General features: G+C 36.3%; 1 long non-coding RNA gene across 1 annotated transcript; it reads left to right on the plus strand.

The window, feature by feature from the left end:
* The first annotated feature begins 227 nt into the window (after positions 1–227).
* LOC138685369 (uncharacterized) lies at positions 228–18,252 on the plus strand. Its single transcript, XR_011324588.1, has 4 exons — positions 228–4,686; positions 12,053–12,174; positions 13,843–14,061; positions 17,596–18,252. It is a non-coding gene; the product is annotated as an uncharacterized lncRNA (long non-coding RNA).
* Positions 18,253–19,766: the final 1,514 nt, after the last annotated feature.

Raw genomic sequence — 19,766 nt, forward strand, 5'->3', positions numbered from 1 at the left:
TTTGAAGTGCATGAACTTAATACCCCTCTTCTCTGTATTCAATATACTGGAAAATCCATTCAGAGTGTATAGGATGTTATACCTATTCATGCTTTTAAATTGACACTCAAGGATAACATTTTAAAATCAGTACAAAACAAAAACAGTACAAAGTGGGCTGTTATTACATCAAATTGTTGAAGGTGATAAGAATTATAGAGAACTCAATGGCTGTTTTATTGCTGGCATACATTGCCCATGCCTGCTGAAATGAACGCTGCTTATTTGAGTTAACTGGAAAGCAGTCTGCTAAAGACCTAACAGCCTTTCAGTATCATAGAAGAAAAAAAACATTGCAAGATAAGAAAATATAATGGTAATAAGGCATCCTGTGATGAAAAACAAATGCTGAGTACATTTGGTGTTCTGTCTTCGGATTTATAAACTTTTCAAATTCCTCTATACTCTTACCATGCTTGAAAGAATCTTGACAAGTAATGCTAGATATAGTTGTGGGAGGAGGTCAGAGATTTACATGAACACCACCTGGATCCATTAGCTTTACTATGAATAGCATAGGTTTGTTTGTTAATTAACTCTGGGAGAACTTATTTGTTCCATGACATGCAAAATTAAATAAGCAAACAAAATACATAGTTTTCTCTGATTCAGGAATTTAATGCAATTAAAATGTTTAAAAAATATATTGTAAAGGCTGCTTAAATCTTTTAATGAATAAGAGACTTTCTCTTTTTCTTTTTCTTTTTTTTTTTTTTGTATGATGAGGACAGCATAATCCTTTCCCCAGAAGGCCTTTCTATCAAAAGAGTTTCTTTATAAATTCCTCCTGTGTCTTGGTATTATGTAAACTAAGAGTTCCTCGGCTATAATAAATATTGGTTAGCTGACCTTTTTAAACAACAGTTTAAATAGTTTGGTTTCAGCCTGAAGTTATTTGTAAATGAAGCAAATGAAATTATTGCTTTTATTTATTACTCACATTGAGTCAGTTCATTTTTCCATAAAAATTAGATTATTAGGATGCAACATTGGACTGAGAAGTAAAGATACCTGATTTATTATTCATCATGCAAGGTTGTGGTAGAATAGCCCCAATAACACATGCAAGAGTGCTATAATTGTAGTTTTTATATTCTAAGGGCATTTGTAAGACTTTCTGAATCTTTGCCTAATCATCTTTTCACAATTTGAGACCAAATCCAAGCTCTTCAGGAAGAGAACTGATACGAGTTCTAAGCCTCTGGTAAAGTAAAACACTAGGATCTTTCACCAGAATGCCTACTTAAACTTATGAATATTAACTCCTTTTTTTTTTTTTGCTTTAGGCTTAAGTGACAACTAAACCAAAAAGGACCTGGGGTTCCTAGGAGACAAGGAGGACATGAGACAAGTGTGGCTGTGCATTGACATACTGGAGCAAGTCCAGGGGAGGGCCACAAGGACCATCAGAGGACCGGAGCACATGAAGCAAGAGGAGGTGGGAGAACTGCCTTTGTTCAGCTCTTGAGAAGGCTAAAGGGAGACCTTGTGTCCGTCTACAGCTATCTAATGGGATAGGTTAGAGAAGATGAAGAGAAACACTTCTTAGAGGTACATAGCAAGAAATAAGAGGCAACAAATGAAATTTTTAGTCATTAGAAAAAACGTATTCACAGCAAGGGTAGTCAAATATTAGAAAAAGTTGTCCAGAGAGGAGGTGAAATCTCCATCCTCGGGGGTATTCAAAACTCAACTGGACAAGGTCCTGAGTAACCTGCTTTGAACAGGGGGCTGAATCAGATGAACTCCAGAGGTGTCTTCTAACTTAAATTATTCTATGAACCCTGGGGGAGAAAAGGGAAGAACGAAAAGTTTTATTTAAAGAAAAAAAAAAATCTTATTGCTCAGATGAAAATTACTGGTTGCGATGTTAAAACTGACCCACGGAAGAAAATCTGGACACTTTGAGGGAGATGTTTTGGAATAAAAATACTAGTTTTTGTTTGTTCTAACAAAGCTAGATGTATGATTTCCCCCCCCCATCTTATAAGACAACAAAATTATTTATCTTTGTACTGTATCACCTTCCTCAACTGTAGAAGAACATCTGTTCCATGGGAGTTACTATCTCTTCATTAATCTATATCTTCAGGTGGGGAAAAAAAAAAAAAGAAAGGAAGAAAAGGTGAACTTCAGGAAAAACTAAGGAAAAATTCTGTCTTCTGAATTGTTTTCTCACTGTAGTCTTTCTCTCACTTTAAGGAAGAAGGTTATCCTTGCAAACTAAGAAAAGGCTTTGAGGCCAAAGATTGGTCAGTATTAGCATGTCTTAGACCTCCTATGATTTCCATAAAATGGACTCAAATGTTTTTAAGCTCAAGGCTAGGTTTTACTACAATAAAAAACAAAACAAAACAAAAACAAAACAAAAAACCAAAACTTTTTGAGTAAAGTAAATTAGAAGTGATTTATAAGGAGAGGCATGACAGGTTTAAGGATTTCACCTGCTCCCACTCCTCCCCAGTTCTCCTGCCTGCTCTATTTTTGCAGGCTTGTCCCTACCATTGTCAATTCAGTGACTCTGTCCCCTATATGAAGCTTCCTGCTGGAGCTCTTTGGCCTGCTGCATCTTGTAAACCGTCTGGCCTTCTTCCATCAATCGTGCCTCGTATCTGCCAAGCACAGTCTTTTACACCCCTCTCCAAGTTGTCCACCTAATTTCTTAGAGGAGCAATTTAATGTAAAGAAAAAAAATAACAATCATCTTATCTGTCACAGAGGGTTTAGGCACAAATCCAGTTTCTCTTGGTATGAGCTTTTTCTGTAAAGAAGGGCTTTCAAAAGGGCACTGTACAGTTCCCATGAAGAGGGAAAATGGACATTAAACTACCATCTTGATTTGTTGACAGAAGAAGGAGCCTGAATTTAAGGAGGATTTACTTGGGTTGTTGGATAGCTGAGTTTCTGCACCTGTAAGTCAAAAAGTAATGAATATTTTGCTACTTGTTTTCCACTATGAACTCATTGTATTCAGGAAGGGAAAGAACAGAAGTAACTCCTTTCACCTGTATTCTTATTTTACAGGAAAATGAACATCAAGTGTATTTTGTACCGTAGCCCAACTGTTGAACAACTATGCACAATGCTTCATTATTTCACTTTTCTCTGGGCCTTTTTTATGATCCTATTGTTCCCAGATGTGTCCATTCCAAATAAATATCTACCAACTTTCCTTGGAGCAGTCAGAAACCACTAATGAGCTGTCACATAGCAGCTGTGTCAGACTACTACCTGTTTTCAACCAAATTCTCGGTTCTTCTTGTAACATTTCTTAAGAGCATCTGTTCCAAAGCAGCACTGGATATTTTTGATTTCCGATGAACTCAAGGGTGACTAAAGCACTCAACATCATGCAGAATCAGCTTTATGAAGATATCCAAGATGGACCTTTGCTAATGTGTTTTCAAAATGTCAGTTAGTGACACATTTGTTGCACAAAACAGCCAAAGGCTTAGGTCTTGTTCCAGTTCATGTTATGGAACAATAGGCAAAATCAGAAGGATCACATCCTAGGATGACTGCACTGGGTTAGGATGTGTTTTTCTTTTCCACTTATTTCTGTTGCTTTGAATGTCATAATTGGTCTCCTCAGTGGGCTGACTTTGACTAACTGCTGTCATGCATATGCTCTTTTCATTGCCACTTTCTTCTTCTCGTCCCACAGACGGCTGAACAAGTTACATGCCAGAAGCTTGATGGGAGCTGGAAAGAGCATGAAAGTGTCCTTCCTGGCTTTATTTCAATATCTTTGCCAGATCCTGATGTTGGGTGGAACCCGGAAAGTATTCACATAGAAAAACAATTAAGAAAATACCATGAACAGTATTAATTTTGTTTTTAATGTGAATTTATCTGACTCATTTGAACAATATTTATTTCAAAGACTCAGAAACACTTTTTTTTTTTTTTTTTTAAAATTAACAATGAAAATGTACTACTTGTTCTTTTTTGTAGGTACTAAGCGAGCTGGATTCAGAGTAAAAACTTTATAGTTCCTTAAATTCAGAGGGACAAAATTGACTTCAGAATAATGAAATTCATCCTGTGTTGTAAATATTGTACATTCTTGTTGCTTATAATAAGGATTATATAGTATAATAAACTATATAACAATAATTACTTTGTAACAGTCTATGGTTCAATAAATGCCTCATATGCATACTGACATAGGTGAACTGATAAGTTCCAAAGGAATTCAAACAACTTTGACTACTTCGACTAAGATTGACCAGCAATGGATGAATAATGCGTGTGGATACGTTGGAGACTGTAGAAACAGAGCCTCTATACCTTAAAAGAGGTATAGAATTCTTCATTGTAGGGCTTCATTGTAGGTGTTGTTCATCTGCCTTTTTCTCTTTGACGCAGTTTTGTAAGTGTTCCCTCCAGCTCTAGCTCCTGAGCCATTAATTTTCTTAACTTCAACTATGCTGTGTTTGCCTTACAAAAAAGCACCTCCCACCAGTTGTCTCACCTTTTAGGCAAATGACAATGTTGAGCAGCAGTAATGTTTTTTGATTCCCTTATTCTATTTTGATCATAGTGAGTATAATTCTCTTTTAGCTGGAAAATTGAAGATTGAATTGTGCTTAAGAAGGCTTCTCTTGAAACAGGAGCAGCATGGCTGAGTAACACTTCAGTCATGGGGTAAGAACATAATAAAAATGTCAATAGATAATCAGTTGTAACACTTACTGCAGTAGTGCTACATATAGTTGTATGTACCTTTTCAAAATTCTCTACTTTTGTTATAAAAAGCATAGACTTGCATCACACTGCAGAGATTGGGAATTCTGAGACTTCACTGCCAAACTTATATTAGAGAATTTTCTCTCTTGACAGCACTTATTATCCAGATTCCAACGTCTAAAGTTGACCAAGTGAACTAGAAACATTATCTCTTCCGGAATGGGAATGTAGGATTCCATATTTCTACTGTTCTGCCAGAAAAGAGTGAAACATTTCTAGAAAAGGTAAACCTACTTGTTCATTTTTTTCAGACAAGTATGTTGTAGAAGCATGAAATCCAAGTATGATCTTATCCCTTCCTCTGTCTTAGCATATATCTGGTGATTAATCTGTTTTCTTTTACTTTAATGACCTGATTCTTTACTGCATTGTTTGAGTAAATATAATCAATTGGGGCCTAAACTTTGCTCTGTGGCAGATACCCAGTTAGGCTTATGCTGAAATATTTACTGAGCTCAAGCCTTAAAAAAAAAAAAAAAAAAAAAGGCAGGGGGCAGGGTCAAACTTGAGACCATCTTAAAACTTAGAGAAACATTCAGTGAATTTGCAAAATAATTTTACTCTTGGTTTGGCTGTTGCTTCCTTATTTTGAGTATTCTGGTATAACATGTCCATTACCTTTCTGTTTGAATTTTGTCTGAGTGAGCCACTGTGTAAATTGTATAATGAATCGAAACCACCTGTTCAGCATTTGGCATATTCATATTACATATGAAGACTGAGAATATAGCACTTCAGCTATCAGTTATTCTGGCATTAAGTAAGGAACCAGTCAGAACAGGTTGGGAATGCTGTTGCAAACAATTTTAACCACCATTTTACTGAGAGGAAATTACAGAGACTGAAAGCATGCTGCTGGTGGAGAAGGATTTAAATGTAGAAGTTATGCTGATAAACTTTTTAATATAGCTTAAAGGCAAGAAAGCTAAGGGTAAAGGGGAAGTGAAAAAAGTTAATAATTTCCTGAGCAGTGAGGTACAGATTGACGTCAACAAGCTTTTCAGATCAGTGCTGATAAATAATTCCAAATGAAGTTATTAATCTCATCTGGCAAAATCTCTCACTTGTTCCATGGTGAGTATCAGAAAGACAGGGATCAAACTATTTGCTTTTGCATTTTGCTAGGAAACCTATGAATCCCAAACCCCTTCAAGTCAATAGAAGGACTATTTTTCTACTAACAGCGAGACAGTCATCCTTAGTTGCACTGAGTACCCTGTTACTTTGCAAGTGAAATGGAGGATTATTATATGAATAAAAAGATAGAATTTAAAAAGTCATATATAGTTCATAAAGTTATTGGCCAAGTTATAGTTACAGGAGATTTTGTGCAACTGGCATAATGTATATTGATAAATTAGTAACCCACTTGTTAGACAATGAACATTAAACCCTGGTGAATAGTTTGCATCAAGTGCCTGAATGGTTTGGTTTTTTCTGTGTAATGTCTGTGAATGTCTGGTGTATTTACCAGAACTGGTCCTTCTAAAGTGGTTTGTTTGTTTGATGTGGGTTACTCATTGATAACAAGTATCATTTGTTATTTGTGGCATAGGAAATAAGAAATCTAGAACTGGCTTGCTGTACTTTTTAATGCCTGAAAACTTCCAGATCAGATGTATTAGTTAAAAAAACAGATTAACAGCTCCCACCCACCCCTTCAACCCTGCCCCCTACCCCAACCAAAAAATAAGCCCCCAAACAAGAGAGCCCCAAACCAAAAGACTGCAATTGCAACTGCTTCAAGAGGAAAAAAAGTACATCTCTGTCCTAGCACTCCTGTTTCATACTTGTCCAAGTGTTCTGGGTACACTGTTCTTTAAACATAGTAAATTCAACCCCCAAAAGAAGGGCTCTCATGATTAAGAGCCAGGCTGGATCTTGGAGGAAATTAATTTGGTTTCACTGCCACTTTCCTAGGTGAACTGGAGCAAGTCACTGTGTCCAGATGTTCAGAGGTGCGTAGCTGAGAGGGATGCAGCTGTCCCACAGGGTGGAGAGCTCATGCTGCTCTGTCCTACCACAGCTATTGCTTCTGCCTTGTTGGTGAATCCACCCCACCTTAGGCATCTATCTCCTACTGGTTTCATTGTTCCTAGCCTTGTATTATCTGTCTGTTGATCTCTGTCTAGAAGGAATCTTTTCCTCTCTATTTAAATGCTAAGTTTTCCGTGTAAGTGCGACCCCACTTTTCTGTAGCTGCTAGTGAATGCTGTAATACAAATAATCATCCTTTTATGTGGTTGAATTAAAAGACACATCTGGCAAAGTTGATGCAGAGAATGAATGACTATACTATTCCTGCCTCCTCAATGGGTAATTTTTAACTCTCTTAGACTCTATTTCATTAAATATACAGGATTATCAAGTGTGAATTAATGATGAATAGTATATCAGTACCACAGTAGTATTGTGGCTTTAATGTAGTAGCTGTGTAACAGCAAAGTATTTACAACACATTTTCACTTCTAGAGCTTGGTTTGGCCCTACTGTGCCCCTGCTCATCTCTGTGCCCATGCTCAAACCCTCCCAAAACTATGTGTGTTGATACTTTACACATTTCTTTCTATGTCTACAGCTGGCATTGCTCCTGTCTCTTTGGCAAGGACTTGGAGCTGAGCTACTGTGTTGGTGTGGTCAATGCAGTTCTGCTTGTGGGAGTTGTGTTGATGTAGGGGGTTGCATGTGCCTAAGAGACACAGGCTCAGCTCCCCCTGCCATCTTGAACTGCAGCCTTTAGAGGGGATGAAGTTCCTTAAGGACAGTTTTAGTGGACAGACATGGGACTAGGCAGTATAGAGAAAAAAGAAGTCCCCTAATATACCTGAAGCACTACTAATCCTGCCTTGGAAAGGTTTAAGAGGGATGGGAAACTGTGGCATTGGTGTCAAAACAAGATTTCAGTGGTATCTTGCTTATCTTCAAAAATGCATTTTGAATTTATTGGAGGTTTTCCACTGGCAGTAGTTGGTTGCTAGTTTATCAAGGTCATTATAAATCTAGTTAGCAGTGCTGTTGTTATTTTTTTAGAAACTTTTAAGTTCCTTACCGAATATATTGCCCACCTAATTTCCCATCTTTTTATTGCATCTGGTGGCCATTACAAGTCAAAGGCATGTAAAATTACATTATTAGATCAAAACCACTCTTAGAGTATTGTTGCATGTATCAGATAAATTTACTCCAGTATTGCTAATATCTTGCTTGCTAATATATGCATTTATTCAGAGGATCTCATGAAAAACATTAACCTGTAATCACTGTACCTAAATGCAGACAGTTTTCAAACCTACACAGGGGTTTTCACTGACTCACATTGGAATATGGGGCTACTGGGGCTATGTTTGCTCTTGTTTAAGCAGAGACAAATCATAAACAACATTATGCAAATTCAGAGAGATCTTCAACAGTGTCGCTGTGTAACAATACAATGCAGATGACCAGAGCAGAACTAAAACACTGCCATACAGACATATTTAAAAGTAGTAAACAGTTCTTAGTATTCTTCTTCAGTATTCCTTAACTGGTGAAGTGAATGAGCGGGAAATTGAGGAAAAGATGTGATATACTGATGGTACATAGCAAACAGTTGAAAGTCAGACTAGATCCCAGATACTTTGCTTTCTAATCTGTTGGCCTAATAATCACTGATTTATAGTATTAATAAAGGACTCAAAAAGCAGATATCATTTAAGAATCAGAAAGTTCATCAGATATTAAAAAACTGTTCAGAAAGTTGACTATCTGCAGCCCCAAAAAGCCATAGATAGTGTTGGCAGTGTTTGAGACAAAGCAGATAATCCTCACTAGTTTTTAACTTGATATGGATCCTAAGACCGATAATAAACCCAATCCTGAACTGCTTTCCAGGCAAAACTTCCACTGAAATTTCTTTGTTTGAGTGAAGACCAGAGGATGTGACATTTTTTGTGATTAAACTCAGCATTAAAGAAGATCTCTTCCCCTAGTCTTTGATGTTTACTTCACAGTTTATTCTAACAGATTTTCCTTTTAATAATTTGCCTCCAACAGTATGGCAGCTTCTGTTGGATAATTCATAGTATTCATGAAAGATTATAGCAGCGAATGGACCTCACTGAAGTGTTTTGAATCATTAGCGATTCAGAAAATAAACATGTTTTTTTCATTCAGTCTGGATCCAAACTGTTGGAGTAAACAGCGCTTTTTTTGTGGCATGGACGTTGCATAAAGACGCTCAGCTAGACAACAGTGCACCAAAATTGTATGTTTTAAAAAATTCAATGTCAGTGGTTTGCATTCTAAAAATATTGTAGAAATAATCTATGGCCAAAAAACCTGTGCTGAGCTGTAGCACAAGAATAATTTGCCAAACAATCAGCTGAAGCAGGAGGTTCCAATTTTGCAGAGATTTAGGGGCTCCTGGCAGAGAGGAAAGCTGTGTTATATACATGCTGACAAGTACAAGATAAGCAAGCTTTCCACTTGCTGCAATCTTGTTGGTTTAATTACCCTCCAGTGCCCATTTGTGATAGCCACTTGGAAAGTCAGTACTGAGGATACAAGTTTAAGTCAGATTCTGCTAGTTATCAAGTAATTGTGCATTTTGGCAGGAAAAAAATAGGCTTAAAAGGGGTGAAAACTACTACAGCAGTAAAACTCAAAAGAAACATCTCTCTTTAAATCAGTTTCCAAACCTATGATCAGCAAAATTTCAAAACCAAAATACCTCTTTGCAAAGTGAGTCAAAGCTATTTAAGCATTAAACAATACTTTTCCATTTGCATAATAGACAACTAACAGCAAAGCTTCTTGCCATCTGCTTTAATATACACAATATACTGGAAGGGATTTATAGTATGGGTTGAAAATGGAATGTTCTATATACATAACTCAATTTCTACTTGATGTCATTCGGGATTGAGACAGATTCTGTAACATTTTGATGGAGGGGTTTTTGCTTGGTGATTTGTTTGGTTTTTTTTTTTTGTTCCAATGGCGAAGTCACATGAGGAAATACTACCTATCTGGTAAAGTAGTTATAATTTCCTACTCTTGGATATGAAGTAGTTGATCTTGTTACACAAGGAAAAAACAACTTAATTGTTTTGTGATATGCTACTACTGTAGAGGTTTGCCCTTGAGGGTGACATTCTATTCACATTAATAATACATAACTGTTTTCTCTCTGCCTTTCAAAAGTACTTCTGATATTTATTTCAGTTCAAATTTCCAAGTTTTCACTGTCAATGGTTGAAAATACCTTTTAGTCATACCCTACATTTAATATTTAGCACTCTGAATCTTTCAATATAAATTAACCCCAAATTATTTTTAATTCTCAAATTTAAATTTCTTTCCCATTTCATTATATTTTTATAGTAGTGTAGAGGGCACAGTATAAGAGTCCATTGTTAACAGCTGTGACTTTATGCGTAATTAACAGCAGAGGACCACCTCTTTGGTCCATGACATTATGTAGCTTTAAGCCATGCTTTCCTGATTTGCTGTCAGAGAAAGAAGTCTTTGGGGACTGGATTCAAGCTGTTTGTTTGGGTTTTTTGGTTTTGTTTTATTTTATTTTGTTATTACACAACTCCTAATACAGTAGGGCCATGTTCTCAGCAGGTCTTCCAGGCACTGTTGCAATATAGATACATAATAATATTAACTCTCTTTGACAATACATTCTTCTTCCAGTTAGCTATTGGTGTTATCAATTATTTTTTCTCCAACTGTACTGTGTTAGCTCCCATCCCCCTCCCCCTTCCATATTTATTTCATCATTTACAACCCTGCTAGGTCTTTTGTAAATGATTTCTCTGTTGTTAATGAAGTTCAGAATATGTCCTAGATCAATATAATGTTCCATTTTTTCCTTTGTTGTTGTTAGCAAGTTCAAAGACAAATAGATTATTAAATATAAAAATGAGATATAAAACATTCTTATCCACTGTGATACTTTATGTGGTTGTGTTTTTTATTTTCTTCTACTTCCTTGAAAACTTCTGATTACAGTGATAGAGACTTGCTTAGGGTGTCATTTAAGTTGGTGGTTATGTGCCTGAGAGTAACCTTACTCTCTTAACATGGAAGAAGCTACATAAAATACATGCCTGTGAAGTCTGTACCATGCAAGTTATACAGGACAAAATTTTTCTTGGCATGGTCACAGAGCAGATTACTTATATTAGTAAACACGGTCAGTGAGTCTTCATCATTTGCTGTAAACCATAATTTAACATACTATAAGGATACTGCCTGTGAAGTCTCTGAAGCTGAGATGTTAGCAGCTGAAAACATACTTCAGAACAGTGTCCCCAGCTGCTTGCTGTGTTCTTGTACTGTTCCCTTGTTATGTGCCTGACCACTTTTGGAGAAAGGGTATGGGAATCAATGCACTGTTGATGTGACCCCATATACCTGCTCTTATGTTCTACCAGTGTCGTAAATTTCCCACATCTGCATATCTTTGCAAAGGAGGGAGAGGAGGAGTTTAAGAGATAGTATAGGCAAGTTTCCCAAGAATATACTTTTCTTAGCTTGCATCAAAGTTCATGTGAAACAAAGGGATAAAAGCAAGAAAGAAAATAGAAATGAGGATATAGAAGCTCCCATAATGAAAGAAAAGTGAAACCCAGATCTCAATGAACTAGGAGAAGGAGAATTAGATTATATCTTTCCCAGAGTTCTGAAAAAGCTTATATTAAAACTTTATGTAAAATATCAAGTATTTTTAGTATGTCTGTCTAGTCAGGTTGTCCCTCAAGAATATTTCAGGTAGTATGCATATTTAAGGCAAGGCAGAAAGCAAACTTGGGATGATTATGAGCTTCATTGCAATATTATTGAGGACTTCGTAACAAATTTCAAAGGAAAGGATAATTTGAAGGTAAGTGGAGTATGAAATTAAGTACAGAATGGGTTTACTAAATGTAGGTCACTGTCAACTAACCTGATAGTGTTTTTTTTAAATTATAATAACTGCCAATGCTATACACTCAGATCCCACTAATGATCTTCCTGAAGTGAAATACTGAAATTAAGTAGACACCAGACTGAATTGGACCAGCTCCAGAGCTTGTTTGACAATGATCATGCAGTTCTTTCTGTTTGTTATTAACAAAAATAAAGTTGTCAGGACAGTTTGCTCTTTTGCTGCTGTTGGTTTCATTGGCTTTCCAGTGTTATGCTAATAAAACCTTTTGTCAGCAGATGCAAATGAGACCTCGTTTAGCAATAGCAGAACTTTTTAACAAAACTTTTTTTTTTTTTCCTCACACAGAGTTACTTTTTAAGTGCTGAATGGAAACCACATGAAGAGACAGATATAAAAGTTCTTAATGCAAATCTGCAATGCTGTTTTTGCTGACTTTTTTTTCCCCTCCTGCTTTCATGTCCAGCCAGGTATGTCCTGTTAATGTAAGACTCTAACCTTTCACAGATTCTTAGAAAACTCAGATGGGGTCTGAGAGATAAAAAGTTTGATGTTGTAATTTGACTAAGGTCAGTTGGAAGGAAAATGCAAATGAATCTAAACAAAATACAGGATTTTCCTGCACTAAAGATCCAAATTTAATTGCTTATGTCCTTATTAAATGTCCTAAGACAGATTTAGAAGTTTATTTTTGTGTTAAGAAAAAAGCCAAAATTTTCCTCCTTTATATGTATGATGAAATCTATTTTATTATGTCCTTAAAGGCACAGCATTACTGATATTTGAGAATGAAATTCTGTTGAACAGGAAGAAATTATGGCTGGCTTTGGTTACAAGTGTGTAGCTGTCACAGGCTGCCAGGGATTCTCCATTAGCTGGAGTAGTAAAGGCTTGTGCTTTGAAGAAGAGAGTCTTACGTACTATTACCATTTCATTATGAAGTTCTTAGTCGTAACTCATTTATTACAATAAATATGTTTACCAACATGAGTTCAGTATAGTAGGTAGAAAACTGTCATAAATGGCCTGTTCTGTAAATGAAGGCATGTTAAAAAGAATAATAATTCTCCTTAAATGTCAGAAACTGAGCTGAGGAGAAGAAACATATATAAAATGAAGAGCTGGACTGCAGTTACTCCTGTTTCCTTCTCTTCATCCAGGCAGGAAGAAAAATGCAAGCCATTGTATCTCCCTTTCATTTGATTATCTTTGTAATCTGTGGTACATACTGAAAGCACTGGGTGTATTCATTGGAAGACCACCAGAGTTATATAAATGTATTTGTGTTCACAGGGTATGAAATTAAAAGGTAACAGGCTCAAAAGAGAACATCAGAGAAGCTGAAAAATAGCAAGGATTGCCACTAATCCTGTTTGAATGCACGGACATAATGACATATCCTAACACAAGTCAGGCCATAGGTTGGAAAAAATTATGCCAAACAGTGCATATTATCTGCAACCCTCTAACCTTTTCTATTTTATGTTGGAAAATATGTCCACTCTAGAGACTAAAAATTAATCTAGAAAATAGGAATGTCTTTGTTAAACCCCAGACAATTTATCATTCCTTAATTAGGATGTTCTTCAGTTGGTACATCTTTAATCAGAAATGAGACCTCTATTCTTATTTCCTTTGCTCTCTTTATGTCAGAAATCAGGCCCTTTAGGGAAAAAATAGAATTTAAAAGCAAATCCTGCAGTAGGAGAAGCCTTTTGTGTTCCTTAAGATTCTTATATTTTAAGTACCTATGGGAAATGCTTTTCATTATATGAAGAATAAAAGAAGCAAATGTTATTCTGCATGCCCGTGTTTGGCATTTGATGATAAGCGGCCAAAAAGTCAATGTGACACATATGTCCAAATAATATGCTGCTGGGCGTATTTTCTCTAATGCATTGCAAACGAGATCAAGCATTGTATAGCTAGCATATGCATTTATTCTCTCATATTTGCCTTTGTAGAAAATTATAAAAGAATATTTTGCAGAGAAATGTACTTGGTTTTTCTTCTTTATGTTTATTAGTCTTTTGCACAGAGGGCATACGTATTGTGATTGGTCGCCTTCCTTACAGCTGTTGTCAGCAAGATGGATGAGAAGTGATCATTGTAAATTATTATCTTGTTTCATATTCTAGATTACCTGTGAAAACAGAAGCAGATGGTGGATAGAGAAGGGATGTTCTAAGTATGGTGGTGTCTGTGGTGTCACACGATACATGAATTTTCCTCTTAGTTGTTATCTCCATCATGAGTGTTTCTCGGGAAGATCTCACTTCTTAAAAGAGCTTGCTGGTACCTGCTTGCAGAAAACATTTGAGCCTTCAAACTACAGGAGAATGTGAGGGAATTTCTAGGTGGGTGGCTTGACAGAACCATCTTTTATTTCATCTTGGTAGCTGTTCCCTTGCAATCCAGCTGAGTTCAACAGTTGTAGTGGAGGTAGAGAGGCAACCCTAACCTTGTCTGATGGTGTGATCCATGCCTTTCATGGTTTAACCCCAGCTAGCAACTAAGCACCATGCAGCCACTCACTCAGTGGGATGGGGGAGAAAATCAGTAAAAGAAGTAAAACTCGTGGGTTGAGATAAGAATGGTTTAATAGAACAGAAAAGAAGAAACTAATAATGATAATGATAACACTAATAAAATGACAACAGTAGTAATAAAAGGATTGGAATGTACAAATGATGTGCAGTGCAATTGCTCACCACCTGCCGAGCAACACCCCATTAGTCCCCGAGCGGTGATTCCCCTCACCCCCACTCCCCCCAGTTCCTATACTAGATGGGACGTCTCATGGTATGGAATACACCGTTGGCCAGTTTGGGTCAGGTGCCCTGGCTGTGTCCTGTGCCAACTTCTTGTGCCCCTCCAGCTTTCTTGCTGGCTGGGCATGAGAAGCTGAAAAATCCTTGGCTTTAGTATAAACACTACTTAGCAACAACTGAAAACATTAGTGTGTTATCAACATTTTTCTCATACTGAACTCAAAACATAGCACTGTACCAGCTACTAGGAAGTCAGTTAACTCTATCCCAGCTGAAACCAAGACAATACCTTGTCATGGTTTAGTACTAAAGGTAAACCATTCTCACCTAAAAATCACCTTTTGTTTGAGAGAGGAAAATACTTTTTTTGAGTATTCTAATTGGAAATGTTCAAATTTTTCTGTGAAAACGCCAACTAATAAAACAATGGCTGAGCTGGAGATACAGGGAAAAGCTGTCTGGTTTTCCTTACCCTGTGTGCTGCTAAGCTAAAGTTTTCTTTTATTCATTATCCGAGTGTCATAGCAGAAATATGCTTGAAATACTTAGGTAACTTGTTTTCTGTTTCACAAATGTGTATGAAATACCCCTGTTTGCAGAAACAGTGGCCATTTTTTTCTCAAATGTGATGAATGACACGGTATACTGTGTTGTTTTCAGAGGTCTTACTTTTTGCACTTCCATTAGTGAAGTTTTAATCTAATTCAAGGTTAGATTATTTAGGGACTAAGGAAATACTTGTTCTTTGTGTACAGGAGGAAAAAATAAATCTGGAAACTTGTAATTCTTTAGTGAATGAGATGTAGAAGTTGTTGCTAATGCTGTTTACAAAGCTTATAGTGGCAGTTTGTATTTTCTTTTCATATTGGAAGTCATAAAGTTTACTTACTATTTTTGTTGGCTTGGATAATAAACAGAGCCTCTGTGACAACCAGGTGATCAGGCCCAGTCAGCATGGGTTTATGAAGGGCAGGTCCTGCTCAACTAACCTGATCTCCTTCTATGACAAGGTGACCTGCTTAGAGGATGAGGGAAAGGCTGTGGATGTTGCTTAACTGGACATTTGTAAAGCCTTTGACACCGTTTCCCACAGCATTCTCCTGGAGAAACTGGCTGCTCATGGCTTGGACAGGGATACTCTTTGCTGGGTCAAAAACTGGCTGGATGGCCAGGCCCAAAGAGTGCACTTTGTGTGATTTCACAAATATATGTAGATGTGTGCCTATACATCTGTGTATATAAGCTATCCCCAGTGTAATCTCTTACAGTTTTGCAAAAGTTAAACATGAAAATCCCTTATCAGGGGCAGGGATGGGGAGCATTGAAGGTCAGTAAGTCATTCACATAGTCAGCAGCTTTCAAACTCACACTGAGAAAAGCTTAGAGTGGGATGGAGTGAGATCTCAGGGGACAGTGGCTAGAAATACTGTATGATGTGCTAAAATTGGCCAAAGCTCTTGATGCATCTCTTAGCTGTGTTCTACTTTGGACTAGGAAGGAAAAATGCCACTTTCAGTTTTACTTATGCTTTTAGGAAATATTTTGAAAAATGTAGAGAAAACAGATACCCAAAGTGAATGAGGTGCTCCCTTGTGCTTTGTTGCATGCAGAGATGAGATCCTGTGTTGTTGCCCACTCGCATTCCCTTCTTTATATATCTAAAAGGCATGACAGCCTCTTAAGTCACAGCATAGCTCTGAGAAGTTGGCTGTCATTATTACCTTGGCTCCTGATTGTTGGTCTCCATTTTGTAGGCATGGCCTGCTTGCCATGTTCCCAAATGCATTACTTTATATTTCACAGAATTAAAATTAATATAATCCAAAAGGATACAAGTGACTAGGAAATTTAGATCTGTTTGTCTTAAAAAACTGTCTTCCTTGTTATTGCCGTATTTTACTATATATACTGTCATCATCATTAAGGACTTCTGGAGGGTATAGACAATACTCATTTGGGTGAGACTTAATACTGTAGAACCCACAAGAAATAATGCCATTTGATGTTTTTTTCTAATACTGACTCTAACGCTTTGTTTTTAAGCCACCTAAGTTGCATTTCACTTGTTCATGATTTAAACTGAATGTGATGTGGAATGAAGTCGGAGGTCTTGTAAAAGTCTGTATCTGTTACATCTGTGCAGTTACTTTTTCTGTAATAACCCTTGAGAAGGAAGTCAAGTGTCTTTCATAAGAGTATTGCTTTCTAAAACAGTATCAACTGGCATTTGTTACCTTCAAAAGTTATTAGTTCAGTAGCTGTCAACTGTACACAAGTGTCTAAAGACAGTCTGCAAGGAGAGACTAAGAGGAAAAAAGCACTTTTTCAGAGGGCTTAGATTCACTATCAAGGAGTCTGAGATCCATTGCAAAATACATATGGATATGGAAATTAGAAAAGGCAGAGGACTACTGTTTAGCTCTGTATTGACTTAATTTCGCATAAGGTTTTTCTTAATTATGCCTTGGAGTGCTGTCAAGCTATCTGGCCTACTGATACCTTCTTGTCTTCTGCATGCTATATAGTGAATGAAGTCTTTCAGGGTTTTTTTGGTGCTTACCAAGATTTCAAGATTAATTTAAAAAAATATATAATTTTACCACCTATTGAAGGACTCACAGAAATATTTTTTCTTTTTAATTCTTAATTATTGCTTCACATTATCCCTGCTTTCTGAAGTACTGGAGGATAAAAAGGCAACAGTCTAAGTTGCTGATAATTTCATTACATCCATCTTTCAAACACTTTACTATTTCTTTTGTTCTTCACCTATGGCAAAAAATATCCTTTGCAGTTTAAACTTATAACTTTGCTTCCAGAAAACCCAGTTATGATATGTTGGTTCAGTAGTTTCACATGCAATACTCTTTTGATAAAATAGTATCAACTGTAGTTGCCTTCTGTTTGTATACACTTTGTTTTCAAATCACAGTTGAAGATGTTTGGTTTTCCTTTCTTGCTTCTAATTTCCTGTTTTGATATTTTATGACTTCATGAGCAAGTAGTGCAAAATATTGGGAAATATTAGTAGATACTCTCAAGACATTATTTTGATTTTCTGCATATTAAATAACTTGTTTTATTCTTTCCTAAATAAAAATTTCTCAATTTTTTTGTTAGGTTAAAATGCTGAAATATGAACACAAGATTTAACTGAGGACTCAAAAACATGTTTAATCCGAGTAGTAAGTTTTCAACTGCTCAGAAATGTGTGAAAAAAATATTTCATATTCACTAAAACCATCACCCTTGGCAATTTTGCTCAATATGCCAGCAAAGGTAAGATCAGGTGCTAGTAGATTTGGTTTGTTTCCTCTTTTTCCCTTGCCAGGTCTTTTTCTCTTCCTTATCATTTCATTGTATTGTTTTCTTCCTCTTTATTTTCTGCCCTTACACTACCAGAAAACTATTCTTTTGGATCCACACTCTTGGTTGTGCACTTTCCAATCTCTTTTGCGTCTGTACTCAGCTTCTTGGTTGCTGAGGTTTGGACTGATGGAAGCTGCTTAAAATGGAATGTTCTTAGGTTAAGGGCAACGTAGCAGACGTAATGTGCATCCCAGAAAGTAGGGCTTAACATGGCAAGAAATGATATAACTGTAAGAGAGAGAGAGGGAGATGAAGAAAGATGAGAAAGACAAGGCAGCTGAGTGCCTTCTCGAGGTGTAACTTCATTAAATCTGTCTAGAATTCTGTTTGGCATGAAACTTTGAGATTTTGGAACTTATGTTTATTCAGCATCGGGAAAAAAATAGACATGTGAATTAAAAAAAAAAACTATAAGGAGTGACATGCTAGAGAAAAGATAAATAAGCCTCCTTCTGCAATGGAGGAATGATTTACTTTGCCTTGTCTGATACCTTACTCAGTTTGGACATCCCAAAGGTTGTTTTACAACTCTTGGCTACAGTGTTGGTTTGATACAATTGAAGTTTATTTGCACAAAAAAGAGTGGCTCTAGCAGATGAGTTGAACTCCATAATGTAGGTCCCTAATTTAAATCAAAGACAAAAAGGTGCCAGAACCATTTTCCAAGCAGTGAAACAGCATTCCAACAATGAAAGGTAGGAAAAAAGATAAGCTTCTTTTCTGGCATTTTTTTGTTGCTTGGTATTTAGTCTGTTTGTAGTAGGTATGTTAATAGTGGTAGCAGTGTGACTTTTCTTAGTTCAAATCCCAAATGAAGCTATTAAAGAAGCATTGACTTCTTGCAGTTGCTCTGAACATTGTGGTTTTATTATTGGAATATAATTGTTAAACAGGGCATAACATTCTTTGTGGCCATCTGCTTTTTGAATGTTCTGGATATATGTATATAAATTAAAAGTAGTATCCCTGTTAACTAAACATTGAAAAAAATTCAAATGCCAAAAATTATTTTTGTTTATTGTTTTCTTCCTGTGAGTGTCTGCAATGTCTCTTAGAACACAAAGGGACAGATTTATTGTTTCTGTATCATTATATTGCAGATAAATACTTGATTATGCAGCCCCCATGCAGTCTTTGTCGGGTTATTGCAATCCAATCGTTAAAAAATTAATTGCATCCATCCTTATGAGAAAAATTCCACTTAGGAACTCAGATGGAAGAGTTGCACATTGAAAAGAACAATCATGATGTCTTGATTTAATTGCAGTTGCACTGTCTTGTCTTACTGGTTTTACTCTGGAGGGGCTCAATGTAAAAGCTTTTGATTTTCCAAAGTGACTAGTGATTTTGAATGCCTTGCTAAAAGATTCTACAAGTTTCCAATGTGAAACACACAGAAGAATCTGATTTTTTTTTACCCATTTTCAGACAATCAAGTCCATGCCATGCCTTTTACAGACTGCTTACAGACTGAAGAAATCAGAATTGGAAACAGTTTTTCACGTTTCCCTCCATTTTGTGAAGGGAAAATATATTTCTTAATTTTTTTTTTTTTTTAAAATATAAGTACATATTGTGAAAAACCTATTGGTGCTAATGAGTGTTTTTCCTAGAAAATGGGGAGAGGGAAAAACCTTTAGGTGAAGGAGATTTAGTATAAACCACAACCTTCTGAAACAAGAATGAATTCCTGCATCTATCTCTGACAATGACTTTGGTTGTGAATTTATTTGTTTTTAAGCTTTCTGCCAGGTATGTCTTAGAAATCATTACTAAAACACTATTATTTGCTCCTTCTCAGTTTCTGACTAGTTGAGCAGGACACTGCATTCAATGGAGTGGAAAAAAAGCTGAGTTGGAGTACTAGTGATTTTACATTTTAAATTAGACACAGATCATACAGAATGCATAACTAATTCAGA

Source organism: Haliaeetus albicilla, chromosome 1, assembly GCF_947461875.1.
Source record: "Haliaeetus albicilla chromosome 1, bHalAlb1.1, whole genome shotgun sequence".
NCBI lineage: Eukaryota > Metazoa > Chordata > Aves > Accipitriformes > Accipitridae > Haliaeetus > Haliaeetus albicilla.